Source organism: Podarcis filfolensis (assembly GCF_964270895.1).
Source record: "Podarcis filfolensis genome assembly, chromosome: 2".
Classification (NCBI taxonomy): domain Eukaryota; kingdom Metazoa; phylum Chordata; class Lepidosauria; order Squamata; family Lacertidae; genus Podarcis; species Podarcis filfolensis.
This window is the reverse complement of record NC_139605.1, coordinates 105270978-105276979: the sequence shown is the minus strand read 5'-3', so window position 1 is coordinate 105276979 and position 6002 is coordinate 105270978. Positions and strand designations below refer to the sequence as shown.

The window sequence follows — 6002 nt, the reverse complement described above, 5'->3', positions numbered from 1 at the left end:
CCACTAGGTGGCGCATCGGAAGATGGCTGACAATAACATCTCTCCGACCCACACGAGGTAATTTGGAGGCTATGATGGGGGTAATTAGCCTCCTTAACCCCCCCCCCCAGGATTGTGGGGGGGACGGCCCTTGCCTGCTGTGCCCTATACCACCCCCGAATTTGTGGGGATGGGGGCACTAGGCACAAAGCCCTCCTGTGGGATTCCGGCACTCCTGGACGCCGTCCCTGATTCGCGCCGCTAGTTGCAAGCATCTTCAAAAGAAACAATTTGGATGAGATAAATTGCACATGCTTCAAGGAAAAAGGGGAGTAAAGACTGCTGACAGAAGAGATCTCTGATAACAAGACAAGAATAAAATATGAGAAGATACATCAAGATACGGTATGACTGAGGGGGGAGGGGGGGAAAAACCTGCCTTCCTTTTTCTTATGTGATTTAACAAGAATCCCCTCCCCTAATGAGTCAGAAACTAAGGACTTAAGCTGTGGATTTAAGGCTGTGTGGAGATAAACTTTCGAACCAAAGCAATGTTTCAAGATGAAGCTGGAAAGCTAAGAGTTTTGGAATGACGCAGTTAAAAATGCCGTCGCCATTTTGGGAGGCATTGTTGGAGCGCTTGGGTCTGGGAGGAGAAAGAGAGAAATAGAGTTGTTTACATATCGTGGATCAACTTCTCGGTGGGACTTAAGAGCGACAAATGCCAAATTTATGATGGAAAGAGCGATGTTATCTACGAAGGAGATATATGGAAACCATCTGGACTTAGTGGAGGAACGGGAAATCCACACAGGATTATTATTTTGCTTATCGGCTTAAGGAGACTAACAGAAGAGATCGTAAAGGAAAAATAGAAATTATATGAACAAGATATGATGTGGAAACACCAAGATAAGACTGGATAGAATTATGAACTTTGTCTGGACTGATTGGGACTGATTTGGACATTAACGCAGTAATAAGAAGATGATCTGAATCCCCCTTTGGATCTTGAAGTATGGGTTCCCCCAACAAAATTTAAAAATTTGGCTTTGTAATTTGGAATTTATGTGATGTGATTTAATTTGATGTGATTGGCCAGTTAATAAAAATTATTAAAAAAAAAATATATAGAATAAGCATTTCCTTCCCTCTGCCCTTTCTGTTGATGGCAGGAAAATTCTCAGCAGCGTGATACCAACACACAAGTTGGAGTAAGCATTCCAGATGGGGCGCTGGGAGTTTCAGCCCCGTGGCCCTTTATAAGAGTTCCTCCGAAAGGTTAACCGTTTACGCTATGTCAGGTAAATTTTAGAAAAATTCTACTCCCTTTCGAGTGCAAACTGTCTCGCCATGCCGTTCCCCGTTGCAAATGAGATCTCTCGTTTGTTTGCTCTCCGGTACCAGCACTACATCTTTCTCAGGTATTTATATATATGTTGCTTGAGGTATTTGCATTCTAGATTGTGTCTTTTTGTTTTTCCAAATGCACACACTTCTAAAATGGCTGTCTTTAAACGTGAGCTATTCTACCTTGCAATGCTTTCCTTCTCGCGGAGCAGGGGGGGAAAGTGCTATCTTTCAGAAGGTGTGCGTGCTGTCCGCATGTTCAGTTTGCGTCATCCAAAAGTCCCTAACCACTGTACTTGATTGTCTTTGAATTTGTCTTCAGGTTAATTAGTTGAAACATAGAAGGCGTACAGAAACAATTAGAGCATGCAAGTGGTGACTGCTCATAGGGCAAGGATGGTGTCTCAAGGCCTTGTGTGCGTGCACTGCTTATTTTGAAAACTCAGTGCCCTTGGCATAGTGCATGCAGTTCCCTCCGCTCTCACGATCGCTCCATTTTCTTCCTGAGAGATGGTTGTTGGCCACCATGGTCTGTGCATAGCCAGAATTGTGCTTTCAAGCTGGGGTTATGTAGGAGAGGCATGGAGCAGTTAACCAGCCTTTTCCAGGATACACCCCATGTTTCTGATGGCATGTCTTTTGAGAGAGAGAGAGAGATGCGAGCCAAAGAACTGTCGTTCTGGCCTTCAAAAGTTCAAGGGCATGTGTTAAAACCCTAGTCTGGGGTCCTCCTAGTGAGGAAAGAGCAACTATGTGGCCAAAGCAAATACCAGTGAGGCTGGACTTTCACCCCCAATGTGACTAGTGATCAGGGATGATGGAAGCTATATTCCAGCAGCTTTCAGAGGGCCACAGGTCTCCACTTCCCTGTGATACAGTCTACGTCCTTGCTTACATTTGCTCACTTGTCACCATGTCCTCTTCTCCACAACTAACTCCTGGAGACTACTTTCCATAAAAGAATGCCCCCCTCCATTTTAACCAAAATTGTAGAAATAGGTCTGATATTGTTATAGTTCTAAATTATAATAAGCTGGAATGTAGCCTCCAATTATAGCCCCTTAACCTGGGAAGTCGGCTTATAGCTGTGGCTGCAAGACTATTGCCACTGTCACTCTTTTACATACCAAAATTTTAAGGTAGGGTACAGTCTTGCAACCTGGGATGAAGTTCCGTTCTTTTTAATGGAGCTTAATTCTGAGTTAGCATGTGCAGGATTTCCCTCTAAGCCAGAGTAACTATCCCTAATAAAAACAAAAAAAAATAATTTCCTTCCAGTAGCACCTTAAAGACCAACTAAGTTAGTTCTTGGTATGAGCTTTCGTGTGCATGCACACTTCTTCAGATACACACTATCTGAAGAAGTGTGCATGCACACGAAAGCTCATACCAAGAACTAACTTAGTTGGTCTTTAAGGTGCTACTGGAAGGAAAAAAAATTTTTTTGTTTTGACTATGGCAGACCAACACGGCTACCTATCTGTAACTATCCCTAATAAGTCAGTTGTGGTTGTAGGTCTCTTTCTCTTTCTCTCTCTCTTTCGTCCTCTCTATATCTCTTATCTCTTTCTCAATGGTCTCTGAAACCCTCAGATAGCTCATAGCTGAAAGGTGAAAAGGTAAAATGACATGTCTCGTTTTTAACCACATCATACCCTTTGGATGGGTGCTGTCAAGACATGGTTGAAACATGAATGTGTTCATCATTGAATGTGTGCTCTGAAACAGCTTCGAGTGCTTAGATGGAATGATAACTCAACCACACCTTCCCCTGGGTGGAATCCAGTTTCACAAGGGTGGCTTAAGAGTTTTTTGGGGGTTTTTAATGTCAGGCTGGTGGTCATACTCTGATTTTAGAAACCTGCTGTTCCATGTGAGCACATCTGAGTTGCCACCGCAGTGTATAGCTGTTGTAAATTATTCCAAACGTCTGACCTGCTTTTGGGGGCCTTGGGGCGGCTGTCCTACATGTGGGCATTCTTGGGTTTTCAGCATTTAAGTGAGATTCCGCTTTATCACATCCCAGAGATCCAGAATCAGGGTAGTGACTAATGCTTAGCTTTCACAGGTTACAGGTGAGGCAGTCAAAATGTTCCTGAACATCAGACTGCAGGTGGCAGATTACATAACAGGGTCATTTTCCATGGGAGAGGGGCCAATTCTAGTTTTGTACGTACCTGTGAGCAGGCTGGGCTAGAACCCCTTTCCTTTCTATGTGCACAAATATCTTTTTCCATGAAAGAAGCCTTCTGCCTTCAGTCTGAAGTGTTCATGAACAGCTCCTCTCGGTGGGAACTAGGACTCACGAGTCTGAGCTGAGACACCCAGGACTCGCTGGGTGGCATCTTTTCACCCTCTGCTTATCTTCTATATAAGGTGGGGATGAGAATACCATTCTGTATTACAGGAGTGTTGTGAGAAGTACTAAGATGATATGGGGCAATCCTTCAGAATATTCAAAGTGATTTATGAAACAGAATTTTAACCTGCACGGCTCCCAAGTCCTACAAGCCGTCAGAATCGGTTTTAAGAGTTCTCTGTACATCTTTCTTTCCATGATGCTGCACAGGTGATGTGCTAAAAAGAAACCTCTTGTCTCCTCTTTTTTTAAGGGACCCTGTTTTCATACTTTGGAGAGCTGCCGGGTTTCCTTGTGTTTCTATCAATCCGTCTGTTTGTTTTCCTCTTGTGTGAATTTAGACCGAAGAAAATGTGTGTGGATCTGAATCTGTATTGTCTGCTCTTTGGTGAGACACTGATCTGAATTTGTTTTGTTTACATCATCTGTTAATAAAAGATTGGCACCGAATGTTTGTGTCCCTCTTTTTTTAAATAATAATGGTTTCCAATCAAGCAACCTATTAACAAAAATATTAATGGCACACACAAGAAGCGTGTGACATTTGATGTTATGTGGGCTCTAGTCTACAAAAGTGTTGCCACAATAAATGGTTGCTTTTGGGGTGCTGTGATGCTTTTTTGCTTTTGCAGCAGTAAACAAGTAAACCTACTGCCTGGAATTTGCCACAAGTGAAAAGAGAAGAGCCACTAGTTTATTACACAGATCATAAACTTTAAACAAGGGCTTTAGGGCAGACAAGGTAGTTTGCCTGTGGTTGCTCCTGAGTTCAAATTTGGGCACCCCTAAATTGGATGGGAAAGGGACACAGGTGGCACTGTGGGTTAAACCACAGAACCTAGGTCTTGCCGATCAGAAGGTCGGCGGTTCAAATCCCCGCAACTAGGTGAGCTCCCATTGCTCGGTCCCAGCTCCTGCCAACCTAGCAGCTCAAAAGCACGTCAAAGTGCAAGTAGATAAATAGGAACCGCTCTGGCGGGAAGGTAAACGGCGTTTCCGTGCGCTGCTCTGGTTCGCCAGAAGCGGCTTAGTCATGCTGGCCACATGAAAGACTTCTTTCTGAAACCCTGGTGAAATAATAGTGGGCCACATGGTCTGACTCTGTATAATGCTGCTTCCTATGTCCCTAAAGCAGGGGTTAACCTGCAGCCCATGTGATGCATGTGAGCTCTCCAAAGTTTTTTGTGGGCTGCCCCCCAAGGCAAAAATTGCCCTTTGAAAACAAAATGCAGATGCCTACATAGGTCCCCTGCTGTGATCAGTGGTACCAAAAGGTGGCTGTGACAGCCCACCCCCTGAAATGTATTTTTTCAAGAACTAAGAATGTTCATGTACCCTTTCTAAACTTTGATCCCTGGGGGGGTTCATCAGGGATCAGTCCGTCCCTCTGCATGAAAAAGCCTAGTTTACCTTTCTAAAACAAATTATTCAGAGAGCTGCAAATTTTCTTCACTCCCCCGCCCCTCGTTGAAATGCTTAATACAATAGCTAATAAGTGAATCTTCCAGTCGTGGGTTGTTTTACCCATGATGTTCTGGTCCTAATGTAAACCATGGTTTGCAGGATTGGAGATGTAGTGTGGGTTTGCAACTCAAGTTTCAGTGGGCTAAATCCAGTGGTGTCACTGTGCCGATGGGTAAGACTTGCATCCCCAAAACGTAGGGGATTTTTTTTTTTAGTGACTCCCTCTTCCCCTTGCAGTCCAGTCCCCTGTATGCCCCCTATAAATTTGCTTGGGGGAGCCTCCTTCAGAGCAGATTTAGGGGAGGTGGGGGGCTGCAAGGGGGGAGAGGGAGTTGCTGAAATTGCTCCTGTCTTTTGCTAACCTTGTGATCAGGTGCACAACACCATTGGATGTAATCCAATTTGTTCTTTCCTGGTTCTGGCAAACTCTAGTTTACGCCCCCATCCAAACCAGCAACTAGGTTATGTGCTTGCCTTCCGAGTTAGGACAAAAAGGCCTATAGTTTGAAGCTGTTTTCCCATGCGAAACTGAAAGACGATGACCAGCCATGGCTTGGTGGTTCAGACGTGAATCAAGCTGATTTGTGGAGCCGTGCCATTTTTAAATTGACTCTGCGTAGAGGAGGAGTGCACAGCCCCATTTATTATCTTTCAACACACGGAAGCCAAACTAAACCGTGGCCTTGGTTATGTTTGCACCATGGAGTTTGCAAGCTGGGATAATGCAATCACAGCAGCTTGAGAAAGGCAGGCTGTGATTTCATGAAATAGGCTGGGATGTGGGCAGCGGGAGCCCCAGTGCCATGCAGAAATAAGAATTGTTCTGTATTTTAAAAAGCATTTCCTGTGT

The 6002-nt window shown here is 44.3% G+C and overlaps 1 long non-coding RNA gene across 1 annotated transcript in view; it reads right to left on the bottom strand.

Annotated features, from left to right (window-relative positions):
* LOC310755762 overlaps positions 1 to 6002 on the bottom strand; it is a 1619227-nt gene that overhangs the window by 49393 nt on the left and 1563832 nt on the right. The window lies entirely within an intron of this gene.